The sequence below is a fragment of the Pinus tabuliformis genome, chromosome 7, assembly GCF_031772625.1.
Source record: "Pinus tabuliformis cultivar Carrire ecotype Pingquan chromosome 7, CPIR1, whole genome shotgun sequence".
Taxonomy (NCBI): domain Eukaryota; kingdom Viridiplantae; phylum Streptophyta; class Pinopsida; order Pinales; family Pinaceae; genus Pinus; species Pinus tabuliformis.
Genome location: NC_142293.1, coordinates 1,138,949,578 through 1,138,969,791, shown reverse-complemented (window position 1 = coordinate 1,138,969,791; position 20,214 = coordinate 1,138,949,578).

The window sequence follows — 20,214 nt, the reverse complement described above, 5'->3', positions numbered from 1 at the left end:
AATGACATTACTTTCCAACATCAATTTTGTATCAAAAAAATTGATGGGAAAACACTACTATGGGGCAAGAAGTATTCAACTACTGCAGAATGGGCACCGTCATCAGGGTTGGCATTTTTGAAGTTCATTCCAGATCATCCAATATTTGCATAAAATATATTGTTATTACAATTAGTTGCTGAAGTTCACAATGCACGCAGGCAGAATAGAGATATAAATTATTTTGATTGCCTAGAAGAAATTAAAAAATGTATTAGATATACATATGAGTACTTTGATATTGTTGATTCAGTTCGGTGGGAGTCTTTTTTCAATAATAAAAGTGATATAATTTCAAGAACAACAAATGAAGATATGCCTTTGAAAAATCCATTTATTTGGCCACAAAATGTGTCAAATGAACATGAGGAAAGAAACATTGTTGAATAACACCAATCTCAAGGTATTATTAATTCTTCACGAGTAGAGGAAAGAGAAATGTATATTGGTTCCATAAGATCTCATGCACAACGTGAAGCCATGGAAGACCTTTACAGGGGTTCAGTATAGGATATTACGGAGGGTTGCATGATCGCAGTGCTAGCAGATGGAGATCCCAATGGCTATCCATTTTGGGTTGTTAAGGTTATAAAGACCATTGCAAAAAATGAAGATGTTGCAGGTGTTGAAGTACATTGGTATTCCACAAATATGCACCCATTCAATGGTGTGTATAAGCCACAGATGGTAGTTGATAAAAAATTGGTGGAAAGAGAAAAAGAAAGGGTACAAATATAAATCGTCGTTGCACAAAACTCTTAAAATTGGAGGATGTTGACATATTTGTTTATGACTTCAAGTTAAAAAAGAGAGGAACTCTTCGCTTCATGATGATAGAGATTCTGAAGAGGTTGTTACTAGAAGGAACAACATTGAAATGGGAGTCTGCTGAAACCAGTCGTAGATCCAGAGAAATTTTGAAACCTGAAATGGTGGGAATGCACGTGGACTCAGATGGGGCACTAGTTGATGAAAGGGAAGAATATGGAACATCTTCATCTGCATCCAGTCATTCATCTGAAGATGTGAATTCTGATGGTGTACAAGAAATATGAGTGATTTTGAATAATTGCCTAAGACAGTTTATATAACTGATGTTTGCATCATATCTTGAAATAAAATTTTTGATTTCCATATGGTGTTAAATGAAGTTATGAGTCATTTTTATGTTTGTTGGATTATATGTTTTAATTATGGTGATTTTTATTGTTTAGAATATCTACAATGCAACAATAACTTAGAGATATAATGTATGTTTCATTCAATCTACAAGTAATGACATTTTGATTAATTTAGTCATATAATTTGTTCATAATCTCATGGTTTTTTAATTTTATGGTTGAAAATTTTCCTTTTTTTTTGTATCTTTAATGTTATGGTTGAAAGCAATTAGAACTTTAGCGATCTTTAGTGTCATGTTATTATATGTTTAACAACATGGATGAAAATTGATAGAATTTTAATGTGTTTCAGATCCCATTGTTTTATCTTTATCGTCATTACTAAAAAATGTTGAAATTATACTTAGGAAAGAAAAATGTTATTCTACCAAAAACATTAGTGTGTTTTTTTCCTCAAAAATAGATGTTTTTTGCACACACAAAAAATCGATTTTACTTCCATATTTTTAAATGTTGAAAATTGACCAAAAAAACCATCGTTCCAGTATACACACTTTTCATTTTTAGCATTGTTTTTCATGATATTTTGGGGTTTTTTGGCTAGAGTTCCCGTTTTGAGTTTATAGTTCTTGTTTCAAAGTTTACATTGTTAATAGTATTGGTGCAGAAGAAGGATGGATCATTGTGCACGTGTTCAGATTATAGGGAGCTCAACAAGCTCACTATTAAAGATAAATTTCCCATTCCTGTCATTGATGAATTATTGGATGAATTGCATGGATCAATTTACTTCACCAAGTTGGACTTTCGTTTAGGATATCATCAAATTAGAATGAAGACTAAAGACATTCCGAAAACAACATTTCGAACTCATGAGGGTCATTATGAATTTTTGGTCATTCCTTTTGGCCTTACCAATGCACCTTCTACATTTCAAAGTTTGATGAATTCCATTTTCAAACTCTTCCTTAGAAAATTTGTGTTAGTATTTTTTGATGATATACTAATCTACAACAAGTCTTGGAAGGATCATGTTCAACATGTTGATAGAGTGCTCAAACTATTGGAGGAGAAACAATTATATGCAAAAACCTACAAATGTTTCTTTGGAGTACAAGAGGTGGAATATTTGGGTCATATTGTATCTCATGAAGGTGTTTAGGTAGACCCTAGCAAAATTAAATCCATTGAGGAATGGAAAATCCCCACATCCATAAAGCATCTGCGAGGATTTCTCGGGTTGACAGGGTATTATCGCAAGTTTGTTAAGAATTATGGGAAAATGGCAGTACCTCTAACAACATTACTAAAGAAAGATGCGTTTTCTTGGACTCCAGAAGCAACGAAAGCCTTTGAACATCTTAAAGAGGAAATGTGCCAAGCACCGGTCTTAGCTACGCCAGACTTCACAAACACCTTTATTGTGGAATGTGATGCCTCAGGAAATGGAATTGGTGTTGTATTAATGCAAGAAGAAAGACCCATTGCTTTAGAAAGTTGTCCAATCAAAGGAAAGTATTTACACAAAGCTATTTATGAGAAGGAAATGTTGTCAATACTACATGCACTTAAGAAATGGTGACCTTATCTAATGGGAAGACACTTCAAGGTAAAAATAGATCATGATAGTCTTAAATAATTTTTATAACAAAGATTATCATCAGAAGAGCAACAAAAATGGGTCATGAAGATGTTAGGTTATGACTTTGAAATCATCTACAAAAAAGGGAAGCAAAATGGTTGTAGATGCACTCTCAATAAAGGATGAGGATGTGGAAGCATTTCTTTGCGCCATTTCTATTATCCAACCAGATTGGATAAATGAAGCAAGGGATGAATGGAAGAATGATGAAGAAGTGTGGGCACTCATTCAAAAGATACAACAAGACCCCAGTACATTTGATACATTTAGCTGGAAAAAGGATTCATTATGGTACAAAGATCACTTACACCTCTATAAGAATTCCCAACTCAAACAAAATATTCTTATGGAATTGCACACCTCTCCCTTAGGAGGGCACTCAAAATTTTTAAAAACTTACCACAGGGTTAAGAAGGATTTTGTTTGGGATGGCCTTAAATCTGATATTCAAAAGTTTGCGGCGAAATGTTTGGTTTTCCAACAAAATAAAGTTGAAACAATTAAGACCCTGGGTTTATTACGACCTTTATCCATTCCAAGTCAACGTTGGGAGGAGTTTTCAATGGATTTTATCACAGGTTTACCCAAGTTCGAAGGAAAGAGTGTCATCATGGTGGTAATTGATAGACTTACCAAGTATGCACACTTTTGTGCATTATCTTATCCCTTCAAAGCCAATACAATTGCTACTGCATTTATGGAAACAATTCAAAATATACATGGAAACCCAAAGATTATTGTAAGTGACAGAGATCCCATTTTCACTAGAAAGTTTTGGAAATAATTATTTTCTTGTCTGGGTACTCAGTTAGCTTATAGCTCATCGTATCATCCTCAATCTAATGGGAAAACTAAGATAGTGAACAAAATTTTGGAAGGATATCTTCGTTGATTTGTATATGATAAATAGACACAATGGGTCAAATGGTTGCCTCTGGTTGAATGGTGGTATAACACTTCCTTCCATATTGCAGTACAAATGACCACATTTATGGCACTTTATGGATATCATCCACCATCCATCACATCATATTTAAGAGAAAATTCTAAGGTTCAAGCAGTGGAAGATCACATCGAGCATCAACAAAAAGTTCTCAAACTCTTAAAGGATAATCTCACTTTGGCACAAAATAGAATGAAACGGTAGGCAGATCAACATCGCAGCGACAGAAGTTTTGATGTAGGTGATTGGGTATTTCTACGACTACAACCATACAAACAAATGTCCCTCAAGCAAGCTAAGAAGGATAATAAATTATCACCAAAGTATTATGGTCTGTAACCTACAAAATTGAATGTGCATGTGCAATCAACATATCTTTAACTTGTGTGTGCACTCTAAGGACTTAAGGTTGTTTCCTAGTTCCATTTGGTTCTAATCTAAAAATCTATGATGAGTTCCTTATTTTCTACATCTCAAGCACTTTGGACCTATATTTGTATTAAATACCTGAATACCAACATATAAGTCCTCGCATGCATAACACATCTAAACTTGAGCCAATTGATCAATCCTATCATATTTTTTTTGATGTGTAGTATTCATATCACGAAATGCATTAAGTATATTATCCTCAATTTGAATTTCTTCAAATAGCTCTATCTCGATTTTTTCATCATTTTTCTGAGCAATAATTATACATTAAGGTTAGGCATTGATATCATCTAAACTTCTTTTTTCATAGGGTTTCCTTCTTATTCAAGTTGTACATCCTACACTATGTTTGTGTAACTTGGTGGAACATTGTTCTTCGTCGACATGCTTTCTTTCATTCTAATTCCACTTATTCTTGGTATTCCTTAACTATCACTTGTTGTGTCTTTCTTTCTCAATATGCTCTTTGTCATTCAGATTTATATTTTAATTGTTTTTAATGCTATTTAGTTGTCATTTGTTTTTCATTTATTTCTCGATATGTTGTTTGATATGATCTATATTAATCAAATTTTATTTTAATTGTTCTAGATGCTCTTCAATTTTCATTTGTTGTGCTTTTGTTTCTTGATATGCTCTTTATCATTCAACTTTTTGTTTTATCTATTCTTGATGTTCTTATATTGTCATTTGTTGTGTCTTTGTTTTTTGATATGTCCTTTCTTGTTCATATTTTTGTTCCCTCTATACTTTTTGTTATTCAATTGTCATTTGTTGTGACTTTCTTTATTGATTTGCTATTTGTTCTTCACTTTTCCACTTTCTTTGATCTTCCCTTTGTTCATCACTTATTTGTTTTAAATTCTCTCTTTGTTGTTGTTGTCGTCTAACATATTCACATGTTTATCTTTTTTTTACATCCTCAACACGTACATCATCCAATTGATAATTATGAGAGGACATGGTAACTTGAATTATTGTAATACAATTGTAAATAGCCTTTATAAAATAAGTAAATATTGAAATCATTACAGCCCACACTAAACTTAAATTTGAAACACTTAAAAAGTAATACATGCGCACATAAATCAATGCACATTATACATATAAATACCACAATATATAATTAAAGTCAACCTAAAATTGGCATATGTTAAAATCAATGTATTCGATCAATCACTTACATTGAAATTAATTCATATAGTAAATCTAATTAATTAATGTAATTACATTTGAAAACCTTGTTCTTGATATCAAATCATAAATGGATAATAGGACTTAAAGTTGTTGATGTGAGCAACATCAGAAGGTCTTCTTCAATTGCTTGATGCCTTAGCATGTGGAAGACATTATTTGCCTCTTCTAGTGATTTCTGTGTTCTTTCCTAAGTTTAACTTAGGAAAAGTACAATAATTATTTAGTCAATTAATTATTGTGGACTATTAGGTTATTTTTCGAGGATAAATAATTTAATTATTTAAGTGACTTAGAAATAATCTCAGCCATTGATCTTTAAGATGTTTCTAGAGAGGAGATTGGGGTTATATATTTGGACTTAATGAAGATTATAAATGGAGGCTAGTGATGGAGGTGAAGACACAACAAAGAGCACAAGTGTGTGAGTGAGTCATCACGAGAGAGACTGATTTTCTCTGCAGTGTGTGTGGCTCGATGACTAGTGTGTAGAGGAGGAGAAGTGTGAGTGGGTTTGAGTGAATCTAGGAGGGTTGAGTTGGAAGAGATTGCAAGGTTGAGTTGTTGGAAGGAGATCAAGTTTTTCTAGAGGAGGCCAAGTTTTTAAAGTGTTGGGATTTTTCCAATGTGCATTAGTAGTAGGGCACAGATCGAGTTGTTGGAGGCCAATTTCTTCAAAGCGATTTTATTTGGAGGCATATTTCTTTAAGGTCGATTTACGTGGGTCGAATTCATTTTGAGGGACATGAATTGCATGTTACAAATTGTATTTATCCTTTCTTTTTCCACTGGAAAAATCCATAAGATTCATTAGATAGAGAAAATTACATATTGTAGATGCGTTTGCATATGCTATAACCTGAGTCTGTGAGAGACTTTATGCTGTTTTGATACACCACGCAGGGTGATTTGCTTTAAAATAAACAAAATTTGCTGTTGATATACTGTTATATATCTGTTTTCGCCTGTACATAGGCCACGCAGGACCCCTTTCAGTATGATATCTCATATATATACTATCAAAAAATGTTCAAAAATTACATTTGTATGTTCTTTTCAATTACATTTGTAAGTCAGGGGCTGGGGGCCCCCTGTTGCTGCTGATCCATATACGGCCGATGGTAATAACGGAATTCATCAGCCCCCCTCTACTCTTGAATTATCCATTCACCTCTGGAAAGTGATGCGGCCTCCTTGGATAGTTGGTTAGCGCTGCTGTTATGTTCCCTGTATATGTGATTACAAGAGATATTGTTAAATTCTGTCTTGAAAATATTCACCTCATTTAGAATGATGCTAAGTGTGTGTATGTGACAAACTGAAATGCTATTGAACCAATTAATAATAATCTTTGAGTCCCCAAATATGTTCAAATTGTAGCACTGCTGTCTCAAAGAGAAATACAATAGGTGACGAAGAGAAATGAGTTCTGCAAAATTGTTGGTGCCCACTCCTAATCCCATTTTTACTTTGTAAAAACGATGTTCATTGATGTAAAGAATGAAGCCCCCTCCACAGCCCTGTTGATTTGCGGCCCCATCAAAAAAGGCCCAGGGGGTAGTTTTATCAATGCTGGGAGGTGGATGAGTGCGGCGATCTCTAGGAAGAGCAGGTTCCGGCAGTTCATGATATGCAGAGGTAATACGAGCTTTAATGTGGGGCCAGCTCACAGATTTATTATCAAATATATACCGTTGCGTGCATGCCAGATAGACCAGCTGACAATCAGGGGAAGACACAGTAATCTTTTCCCATTGTGCCTTCTAGACCAGTCCTCCCATGCTCTAAGAATATCATTGCCAGCCCATAATCCCGTGAAACCGATAGATATGGAAAGGTTCTGCCAGAGTGTTTGTGTTGCCGCACAGAGAAGGAAGATGTGATCCGTGGATTCCGAATATTGCTTACACAGAATGCACCAAGATGGTCCAAAGATAGCTCTGTGTGTCATATGCTCTCCCGTGGGCACTATGTTTTTAAGGATGCACCAGAAAAAAATTCTAGTGCGTGGGGGTGCGGTGAGCTTCCAGATGTGACACCACCAATTCATAATCGGATCTGGTTGTTTGTGTTGTATCAGAGCGCAATATCCAGCCTTTGGGGAGTATATACCGTTGTCTGTCAAGCTCCAAACTAATTCGTCAGGCCCCTCTTTTAATATGATGTGGGAGTCAAGGAGAGCTTGAACATAATCTTGCCATTCTTGGTGCCATCGAGGAGGGAGGTCGATCTGCTGGGCCGATTTCCAAGCTTGTGAGAAAATATTCGAATTATGATGGTCTGCGATGTGTGAGAAAAACATGATCCCATGTGCATGTAAAAATACAATGAGTTCTCTAGATAGAATATGTCTTCCACCACATCCTATCCACGGATCCAGCCCTATCCTACCCAAGGATCCATCATTAATTCTCCATGCCAGCTTGTCTCTAATGAGGGGGAGGGAGTGAATCAATGCCTTCCATATAGATGAGCAGCCCATCAACGACCAAGTGGGAAGATGAGCCCAGTCCAACAAGTTTTGTGGCCAGATATATTTGTGGTAAGTGATGTGAGTCCATAGATTCTGACCTGTCAACAACGTCCAACCCATTTTGGCAGCTAGGGCTTGGGCAAAAAGGGGGAGATCCTTCAGCCCCCAACCTTCCCATTTCTTTGGAGTTTCGATTTTTTGCCAACTGATCCATGCAAATAATATTTTGTCTTGATTCCCATTCCATAGATATCTATTACATAATTGCTTCAATCTGGATAATATATTCCTTGGAATCCATGCAAGAGCCATCCAGTAAACTGGAGTAGCTTCCAGGACCGATTTGATAAGCACTAGTCTACCCATCCTGGACAGATATCTATGGCTCCAAATGGATAGTCTCTTCTCCAATTTTGCCACCAGCCAGACCCAATCTGCAATTTTGTGGCAAGTGGGCTTGAGCCAATAACCCAGATATTTAAGACCTCTATCCAAGGGATGAATACCATAGGGGAAGACCTGGAGCGCGAATTGGGATTCCTGTACAGAGGTGCGGGAGAAAGTAATGGTGGATTTGGATTGGTTGGCAAGCATTCCAGTGGCGGCAGAGAAGAGAAGTAGGATCTTGGAAAAAGATCTGGAATCCAGGATGCTACCATCAAGAAGGATAAGCACATCATCTACAAAAAGGAGATGAGTGATGTAACAATCCTCTGAGATCTTGAGTCCACAGATATCACCACCTCTTTTGGCAGATGCAATCAATCGGCTCAGCCCCTCCATGACAATAAGAAAAAGCAGTGGGGATAATGGGCAGCCCTTCCGAAGTCCCCTTTCAGAGTGAAAGAAATGTGAGGCCGAGCCATTAATGAGGACACTGAAGGAGGGGGAGGTGATGCAGGCCATGATCCAGGAGATATAATTGTGAGGGAAGCCCAGATGAATCAACATCATCTTAATATACAGTGAGCTGACCCGATCAAAAGCCTTGGAAAGGTCAATCTTGAGGATGATGCTCTTGAGGTGTTTGGTCCAGATGGAGTGTATGGCTTCCTGTGCTGAGCCTATGGCTTCATGGATCTGTCTGGACTTAAGGAAGGCGAATTGTTGTGGGGCAATATGCTTAGAGAGGATCGGCCTGAGTCGATTTGCGATAATCTTTGAAATAATCTTATATAGGCAGTTGCATAAGGAGATAGGCCGGTAATGATAAAAAGAGGATGGGGTGTCAGACTTTGGTATGAGGGCGATGAAGGTCTAGTTGATAGCATGGTAAAGGGAACCAGATATTCTGCTCTCCTCCACTACTTGCAATAGGTCCTGCCCTAGTAACTCATAAAAAGCCAGATAGAATTCGATGGTCCAGCCATCCGGCCCAGGGCTCTTATCTTTCTTGAACCATTTCAACGTACCTTCAAGTTCACGAGGATTGACTGGTGCAAAGAGCTCTTCTGCATCCTCCTCATCGACAAACCTAGGAAAGTGACTTGCGACATTAATGATATCAGGAATATTTGCTTCACGAGGGCATTTGTAGAGGTTCTTGAAGTGTGAAGTGCCAAGGTTGGCTAGCTTATCGAAAGTGTCGGCAAGTCCGCCCTCTGGCAAAGGTAGATTCCATATGGTGCTAGATACCTTTCGGCCCTTGGCAAAATTTTGAATGAACCTCGTGTTATCATCTCCAGCTTTTAACCATGTAGCTCTACTCCTCAACCTCTGGGATTCCTCATGCTCCTTAAGGATGTTGGCCTTCTGTTTTTCAAGCTCAATCAGTCTGATCTTCTCCTCTGCCGAGCTGAATCCCAGGCTTCGATCGTCAAGTAATGTGCTCAGCTCAGCTTCAATATTAGATAGCTGTGTGGTATCCCTGACATGTTTCTCCCTAGCCCAATTAATCGAGAGATGTTTGATTTTTGACAGGTTATTGCAGAATCCTTTTGCAAATGACTCAGCTCGGTTAATAGGGTTTGCAATCCAGAAGTCAGAAACCATCTTGATGTACGATGGGTCGCTTAGCCAGACATGGTTGAATTTGTAAGGGGATTTTAGCTTTTTGAAAGGCCCCTGAATTTCTAGATAGATGAGTGAGTGATCTAATACTCCCCTCGAACCCACCCATTGTCTGTAATGATGTAGCTGTTGGAGTAGAGGGCCTTTCATTAAGAATCTGTCGAGTTTGTGAGCTAAAGCAGCATCACCCACCCTTCTGTTCCTCCAGGTGGGTAGTGGTTTCTGCATGGGGACATCAATGAAATCAGTTTGCTCCAGAAGATTAGTAATATGGTTCGAGATGGCATCAATTTGGGCTGCAGATCCCCATGATTCTCTGAACCCTAGAGAAAAATTGAGATCCCCTCCAATAATAGTACGCTCAAAATTCATAAGGGATAGGTTTAGAAAACGCCGCCAAAACTGCTCCCTATGATGACAGGGTCCATACATGTTCACGATTCTGAGGGTCATACCTAGGCCCGCTGTGAATATATCCACGCCCAAGTATCCCGATCCCCCCAAGATGCGTCAACCCTGATTGCACGGGGGTTGTATCCTATAGCCAGATCCCCCGACCTCCCCACAGCATCTAGAGCTACAAACTACTAGCTCAGGATCAAAGATTGGAGAGAAAGGGTAATATGTTCAGCCATACCCAACGTCTCCTGAAGTAGGATAAGGTCAATCGGTTCAGTCTCAAGTAGTCTCCTCAAGGCTAGTTTCTTTGGGGCACTAGCTAAACCCCTGCAATTAAAAGATAAGCACTTCATGGAGGGACACCACGCGGGGTATGTCCTACTTTAAGGACCCAATCAATAGTGGATTGGCGGCCGGAAGCGACCTCCGCCCTTGCCCTCCTGATAGCCTTGGAGAGATCTGACTTTCGACCCCTGGATGATAGGGATATGACACCAGGCATCATAAGACCGAGGCCAGTCTGACCGACCGGGGGTACCTTGGTGTGTGACCTGGAGCGAAGGAAATAATGATGCGGGGGCGATAGCCCAGAGGATGATGACGATGCAGCGAATGTGGGGAGAGAAGAAATAGAGGGGGCGGTAGTGACAATGGACGGGGGAGTGGACATGATACAATGAGCAATAGAAGACAGAATCAGAGTAAAATCAAAAGATGGGTGAGGAGGGTTCAGAGAGATACCCGAAGCAATTGTGGCCTCCGCAGCAGATCAGGCTCTGGTCATCGGTGGCGAAGACAGTCTGGAGCCACTGTCTACAGTCATTGGTGGAGGGAAGATGACTGCTGGTGTCGGACCCGAAGGTGGGGGGTGCGAACCAACTGGAGAGTTTGCCCTCGATGGAGAAGGCATGATTTTAGGTGAGTCCTCTGTTCTCCGAATGAGAGGGCATTCTTTGAAGAGATGTCTAACCCTGTGACATCGTCTGCAGCGGAATGGCACCCCTTCGTAGTCTAAGATCTGGACCCTGATGTACTTCCCCCATTGCAGAGTAATCTTTTCCTCCAAGCCCTCACGTGTATCCAAATGGACCAAAATGCGTGCAAGAGTTCTGTTTTTGGATTCCACAAAGGTACGGTCATGATCTAAATAAGTACCCAAAGCATTGCCAATCCTGATAAAGACCTCCTCATTCCAGAACTGTAGTGGAAGCCCTGGCAGGCAAACCCAGAGCGGCCCTGCCCCAATTTGTTCATGTTCAGGATCGAATAAAGGGCTCCATCATTTAAGAAGGACCGGGGCCATCTCAATGTGCCAGTACTTGGCCAATACCAGGTCCGTGTAGTTTTCCTTTGAGAAATGCAGGGAGAACCAACCCCTGGGCAAAACATGGACCTCAGGTAGTTCCATCAGGATACCACCCCAAATCTCCTTAACCCACTGAGTCAGCCTGTTGGCTGAATACGCCCGACCTCGGACATGACCGACCAGCACCGTGCGAGCCATGATAGCAAATTCACCTATCGCCGAGGTCTCTCCAAATCTGATGGTGATATCTTTTGATGTCGCCTTAACGCACTTAGTCTTCTTTTTGCTGGTGCGAGGGGCCGATGGATGGTCCACCAGAGGGTTTGGAATGCCTTCCGCAGGGGATTTTTTTGTCGACTTAACCTTAACCGCATGGGTCTCAAAACAACCAGATGGACGAGCACCCGAGCAGGGAGGGTGAGGGATAGCAACGGTCACCGGAATCTCAACAGAGGGAATAGTGAAGATTGATGAATGCGGGTCAAAATAGGGCAGGGGGGGTATGAGAGGATAGGATGTGAAGGGTACTCGGTGACAGAGGTGGAACATCAAAGCCCGAAGAGTCCACTGAATGTGACCCGGAGGGAAAGGGATCCGAGCTATGCCGAGGAAAGGAGTCGACAGGCGAGGAAAATGGCGGATCTGGGAAAGCTAGCGAGGTAGCGGAGTCAAGCGGCAGAGAACAGGAAAAAATAGGGTTATCAAAGATGACTTGATCAGGAAATGGATCCTCGGAATAATCCACCGCCTCAACCTCCATATTGTCCCCCATTTTTAGCCAGAGGTCTATAACTGAAAGCGACGGGTGTGGATGGAGACGCAAGGGAGACAGAGCGCGGCGCCAGAACAGAGACGTCTGTCTGCAGTAACAGTAGAAACCCTAGGGTATTACCTTAGCCCCGTATGAACCCTTTCCATCCCGATCTCCGAATCTAACCATATCTTGTAATGAATTGGTAGGAATTACCAATCCTAAAACTCCAATTGTATTTATCCTTATATCTTTGTGGGTCGAAAAACCCATATTTTCCAGATAATGAATTGAAGGAGAATTGTTCGTGGGTTAATTAATTTTTGCAATGTGTAATTGATCTCAGTGTATTTTTGCTTCATACTTTTAATTGTAGAAGTTAAATATAATAGTGATTTTATTTTTCGGTGATTCAATGACTATTTGGGTAAATAAATAATAAACTAGGGATAAATTAAATTGTCATGAGAAAATAAATATGGATGGTATTAAAAATTTAACATGGTATCAAAGCAATCTAGAATAATTTGAAAGAGAGATATGAGATCACGAGGGTTTCGATAGAAAATTTTCCTTTTTACAACAACAAAATTATTTCTTAAATTTCGTGGTTGGGTTTTGTGGCTGTGGTTGATCTGCAAAGATGGCATCATTAAATAGTTTGAAATGTGAAGATATGTTGGATGGGGTATCAAATTTCAACCCGTGGAAGGAACGAATTACCTAGATTCTAAAGATGAATGATCTTTTAGATTTAGTAAGAAAAGATATGCAAACAACTTCATATTTAGTACAAACAATAGAACAGAGAACCAAGGATATGAAAGTGAGCTGCATAATTATGGATGGTGTGAGGGATCATATAATTCCTCACATATCAGGGAAGGATACACGTAGACAAATGTGGGTAGATTTGATCAATATTTATCATAGGACAAATGAGAACATAAAAATTGTGTTATGGGAAGAGTTAAACATCATTAAAATGGGCATATATGAGACCATGACTTCCTGTCTTATGAGAGCCTAGTAGGCTCATGATGAGCTTGCACTTGTGGGGGAAACTGTGCATGATTCATAGCTCGTCAAAGATTCTCTAAAGAGGTGCGTGATGCAGTAGTCCACTTTTGTGGATGAGAGCCTTGCTTGTCAACAACTTCTTAATTGGAGCTGATTATGGGACGATTTCACCCATAAAGATATCTAGGAAAATTCATTGATTGAAGGACAACGAAAGGGTAGGAAGGAAAAGAATGAAGTTTCTCTTGTTGCACAAGAAAAAAAGGGCAAAGCGAAGTCCAAGCAAAACTAAGGAGGAGGAGCACCCTCACAAAGAAAGAAGGAAAAGGACATGAGAAAAGTGAATGTTTTGCTTGTCATAAATTTGCACATTTTTCAATTAGTGTCCTAACAAAAATAATGGCAAGGGTAACACTGCTATGAAAACTATTGCATAAATGGAGGATATGGTAGAGAAGTTTGATAAAAACTTCACCCTTGTGTCTTGCCTTTATGGGATTGTCATGAGAGGTGTTTGGTTAGTGGACAGTGGAGCATCTTGTCACTTGGGGATCATGAGACTTCTTCACCAACATGACTATGGGACCCAAGGATGTAAATGTGGAGCTTGGTGACAAGGCCAAGTATGCAATCAAGGAACTTGGCTTATCGAGTTATATATGGACTCAGGAGGCATCATGGAGGTGAAAAAGTGCTATATGTATAAGGTTTGGAGAATAATATCCTTTTAGTTTTATCCATCAAAGACAAAGTACTGGAGGTCAGCTTTACGAGAGATGAAGTGGCTACTGGGCTGAAGGGGATAGATTTCATCAAGAAGTAGGTGATTAGTAGGAGGGAGGGAGATCTCTATCTATTGAGAGGGAATACGGTGAAGGATCTCATCCATGAAAGTGACAGCCAGAGCGAGAGTTGGCATAGGAGTATGGGACACCTACAAAAGATATCTCTTCTGAGGATGGTTACCTAGTTTTCCATAGATGTGAGTGTTGAAAGATGGAGTGTCTAGAGGGTGTGTGATTGGAAAGTAGACCAAGAATGTGTATCCTTATAATGAGACTAGGTTAAGGGTGTGTTAGACTTGGTGCATTCAAATATATGTTTTGTTTTCAATACACTTAGCCAATTCATGGTGGTGCTAAGAAAATTTCATTAGGTAGCAATGAAGTATGTGCTAAGATACCTAAGTGGGATAATAGACTTTGGACTAAGATATGTCAGCACTAGAGGAGTGGAGCTACAAGGGTACATAGATTTTGATTGGCCAGGGAATGTGGTGGACATAAATTCCAAATGTAGATGTTGTTTAAGCTTGGGATCAACCATGATATCATGGTTCAATAAGTAGCAACAATCAATGGCACTAATTCAATAGAGGGAGGGTACATGGAAACGAGTATGGCAAGTTGTGAGGCAGTTTGACTTTGCAAGATGCTTGGGGGATTATTTGATTTACATATGGGGATAATGGTGAAACATCATGATAATTATAGTTGCATTAAGCTCTCTAAGAATCTTGAGTTTCATGATCGGTCCAAGCATATCGAGATCATATATCACTTCATCAAAGACACGGTCCAGAGGACTCCTGCGAGATTGTAGTACATTTCTATAGAGGAGCAGGTGGTAGATATTCTCACAAAGCCTCCAATAAATGGAGAGTTTATGAAGTACCAAGATAAGTTGGGGGTGGAGAATACCTTCCTTACTTAGAGGGAGTGTTTATGTGAGTAGCATTGGAAGGTGTTCTACAATTTTTTGGTGTCTCATCATGTGGAAGACATTATTTGCCTCTTCCAGAAATTTATGTCTTCTTTCCTAAGTTTATCTTAAGAAAAGTACAACAAATAATGTGGACTATTGGGTTATTTTATGAGGATAAACAATTTAATTATTTAAATGACTTAGAAATAATCTCAACCGTTGATATTCAAGATGTTTCTAGAATGAATCTTCAAGATGTTTCTAGAAGGAAGAATTAAGATGTTTCTAGGAGGAAGATTCAAGATGTTTCTAGAGGGAAGATTGGGGTTAGATATTTGGACTCAATGAAGATTATAAATGGAGGCTAGTGATGGAGGTGAAGAAAAAATGAAAAGCACGAGTGTGTGAGTGAGTCACGGCGAGAGAGAGTGATTATCTCTATAGTGCAAGTGGTTCAGTGATCAATGCATAGAGGAGGAGAAGTGCAAGTGGGTTTGAGTGAATCCAAGAGGGACGAGTTAGAGAAGATTATAGGGCTGAGTTGTTGGAAGGAGATCGAGAATTTCTAGAGGAGGTCAATTTGATGGAGTGTTGGGGTTTTTCCAGTGCGCATTAGTGGCAGGGCACAAATCGAGTTGCTAGAGGAAGATTTCTTTAGAGTGATTTCATTTAGACGCAAATTTTCTTGAGGTTGATTTGCATGGGTTTAATTCATTATGAGGGAGCTAAGTTACAAGTTCCATATTGTATTTCTACTTGTATCTTTGTGGGCCAAAAAACCTAATTTTTTAGAAAATGAAATGATGGAGAATTTTTTGCAATGTGTAATTGATCTCTATGGTTTATTTCTACATCATATTTTTTATTATAGAAGTTAAAGATACCAAAAATTTTATTTTTTCGGTGATTTTGTTATTATTTGGGTAAATAGATAATCAACTCAGATAAATTAAATTTCCATGGGATGTAATGTCCCGATTTATACTTTTTACTAATTTTCTCTGGAAATTGCTTTAAAAATTCTTCCATAAATTTCTCCAAGCAATTTCAAAAGAACCATGAAATTGCGACAAAAATAAAATAACATTTCTAAATAAACCCAGAAATGCCATAATTATAAAAAAACACAAGAAATGGAGAATTGAGAAACTTTGTGTATTTACTAGAGCAATTACATACAAAACTCTCGATAGAAATAACTGCAGTGATGGCCACAAAATCTATGTTGCAATAATTAATCGAGCCTCCAAAATAAAACTGGAAATAAATAAGTTTCACTTGTGAATTATTGCCTAGACATTCTATTGTGGTTGTTCTTGGAGGTGAACTATGATTTATGCTGTCAAATATGCTCCAATTTTTTTGTAAAATTAACTGGAGGCTTCTCTCACCAAAATCTACCAAACCCAGATAAATCTTGGGCTAACTCCAGTTGATCCTAAAAGCCTCAAAAAGGTGTGAATTACTTAGAAAATATTGTTGTTGCTATTGGAGAAGAAATGGAATTTATGCCCTTGAAACTTCTCAAAAATTTATGAAAATTTAACCTAGAGCTCCTCACACCAAACCGATAAAAACCTAGAAATGGTTTGGCTTAACTCCAAGCCAAAATCGAACCCACAATGTGATGCAAAATGCCCTACTAACTAGCAATACACCCTACAATAAGAATGTATTATCCTGACCCAAATACTGCCGAGAAAATTCTATAAAACTAGTTATAGGATCCTGACACCTAAACCAAAAAAAACCCAAAAATTGTTTCAGCTAATTCCCGTTGACGCGGAATGCCCAAAATAGAGAAAATTTCCAACTACAAAGTTTTGCACCCAACCAAAGAGGAATTGCTAAGAAATGATAAAACTCTTCGGCAAATGGCTGAGAAATTGTGCACAAATATCCTCCAGCAAATAGCTATCACTCCCAATTAAAAACTCCCAGCAAATACCAACACCAAACACCAACAAAAACTTTGTTCTCCAACCCCTGCACAAACTCTATAAGAGAAACTTTAGCCCAACCAAAAGATACAGGAACAACTCTGAAAAATGGTGCCAAGCTCCTCCTCTAATGAGTAGAAAATCGCCTATAAATACCCATAACCTATAATAGAAATATGTTGCTCCAAATAACCTTTAGGGTTTGTCTTCTGCTCCCAGAAATAACAAATTTCTTGCAATAAACTCCAATGGAAGTCTTAAAATAGAATCCCCCAAAGCCTCACTAGGGATACATTCGAAGTTCCCCAAAGACAAAGGTGAAATTTCTTCCTAGAAATCCCTTGTGCTAAGCAACACTCATTGTCTTGGTTGAAAAACTCAAGAGAACTCAAGTTTAGATGTCAAATAGAAATGATAAGATAAAATGATTTGCAAATGAATTTCCCATCCTTTTATAATTCTTCATGGAGCCTCCTCTAGCTTCTAGATCCTCCCCTTTTCATTACTATTATTTTGGTGGGGGCATTTTTCCAATTTTTGCCACCATTTGAATAAAATGATGATTTTATGTCATTCCAATAAAATAATAATGTTCTTCCATTCCAAAATCAAATATACTTTTCTGCCATTCTCCATTAAAATAATAATTTACCTCCCTTGTTTAATAAAATATTATTTTGTTACCATTCTCCATTAAAATAATAATTTATCCTTTTCTCCCACAAAATAACATTTTCTCCTTTTCATTTAACATCTCCAAAATTGGAAAAATTCCTTAGTGATTTTTTCACTCACAAAAATTGGAGACATGACAGTCCTCCCCACCAAAAATTGCTTGTCCTCAAGCAATGACTGAACACTCTCCCACCAAATTCTACAAACCCAATGTAGTGTCCCTTCTTGGTGAGATAACTTTAATGACACTTGGAGTGGGTGATTTTGATGCATTGATATAAATATTATGCATGTTAGACTTATGCGTATGCTTGCATGCTATAAACCCGGTTTAGGTCATGTGGTTGCTACGTGCTTATGATAAATACTTATTTTAGTAAGATTGATTTTGGTTAAGTGCATATTATCGATGTTCTCTCATTTGGTATCCTAGTTTGGACATAGGTGTATGACATGGATGGTGATCCAAGATTGAGACACATAGATCCATGGATGATCATGTTTATGTGGAACATATGGTTAATTATGATTTATGGATGATATATGATTGAGACATAATCTTATACTAAGCAGGATGTGGCAACAGACCTGGTTATTTGCAAACTAGGATGCTAAAATTATAAATGTTTGTGGAAGTCATGATACATGATTTATATGATTATATATGCTTAATCTTGTATTGATCAAGATGTGGAAGGGGGCATGGTTATTTGCAAACAAGGATGCTTAAATTATAAATGATTGTGGAAGTCATGATAAGTGATTTTTATGCTTACATATGTTTCATCTTGTATTGAGCAGGATGTGACAAGGGACGTGGTTATTTGCAAACAAGGATGTTCAAATTATAAATGGCTATAGAAGGCCTTACCAACGAACCATTAGATGGGTATGAGCTCAGAATTAGTACCTTAAGGTGAAGTGTGGAGTTTCAAAGCAGAGTAGATGAGAAGCCATGGAAATTAGGGCACGAAGTCCTAAATCCATGAAAGATAAAGACATGGAGTCTTGGATCTATAATAAAATGTTTAGGGTACAGAGTCCCGAATATTTAAAAAGATCAAGGTGTGGAATCTTGGGTTTTTAGAGTAGATCAGGGCGTAGAGTCCTCAATCTACTAAGGCACGAAGATGCATGCAATAGGGGTGTGGAATCCTTATTATTCGAAATAAAAATACCACTCATGGGTAGCTCATGGACGAATTTCCTTAATAAAATCTAATTTCTGACAATTCTGGAACAACTTTCTAAAAATAGAAAGTCATGTCTAGCATCTCAAGTATGACTTTCCAAAAATAATAAATTACCTTCAATCAATGGGTAATCAAGTATAGTTGAAGGAAAATCACTTAAATTACCATTAATCAATCCTAATAGTTCAATCTCGACTTATTCCTAAATATTATTAATATTATTATTATCTTTTATGAGACTATGATATTATTATTAGAAGGGAATTATAAGTCACCTTCATCTCCTCAATCACTTCACACCTTTCTCCTTGATGACTCTCATGGCTCTATGTAAATCTCTCTCTCTTTTAACAATACATTACACTCTTTTATGCACTCATCAAAGAATGGCATATTCCTCTTACACTCATTAAAGACATGTCATGAAAGATTCCTCTTACGCTCTCTTTAATGCATAAGTTACACTCTCCTTAACTAAGACAAGCATACCTCTCCTTAATGGCATGAGCTACACTCCTCTAAGTGGAATACAAGGCATGCATATTACTCCTCCCTTATGACAAGAATTTGTTCCTCCTCCTATATATGTGTCTCATGTATTCTCACTTTGGAGGTGCATGGTGATACCAATAGTTTGAGAGATTTGAAGAAGTTTGTGGGAGGGAGAGATTTGGAGAGTAGCCAAATGTTAATCTAAATGACTAAGTATCTCTACCCAATGGTGTTGAACATGAGTGATATTGAGGGGAAGTAAAACTTATCTTTCTCAACTTGCTTTGTATATCTCTCTACTACTATATTTTGTTACTGCTTGTGAGCTCTTATAGCTCAAGGGTTCTATGGGGAGAAGTTCTCCCTAGATATGGTTGGGTGGAAAACCGGAAGGTTTAAATGAGTTGGTTAAGGGATCAAAGATGGATCATATTCTTAGCGATTGGAGTTGAATATCTTTTCAGGTATAATTTTTATTGTCCTAAAACTATAGTATAGCTTTAGCATAAAATAAAAATTGGAAATTTAAATTGTTGTAAAAATGTAATTATGGTTAAGCTTATTGGATAGTTGAAAATGAAGACTAAGAGTGGTATATATGAATGCATGTTTAGATCTCAAGATGTTATGGAATTATTATTTGTGTAGTCTATTGTACTAACATTGGTATTGTAGCATTTGAGAAAGGAAAGCCAAATATTGTTGAAGGTAATTGCAATAAATAAATTCCAAAGGAATTGGGTAAGAGTTTCATGAGTTATGGTTTTGTTTCAGGTAATTAGAGGCATGTTTTAGAAAGGGTTTCAATATATTTTGCAAAGTGTTTGACAAAATTTGTGCATGGGAAATGCTATTATTTTTTTAATCATTATGTATTGCA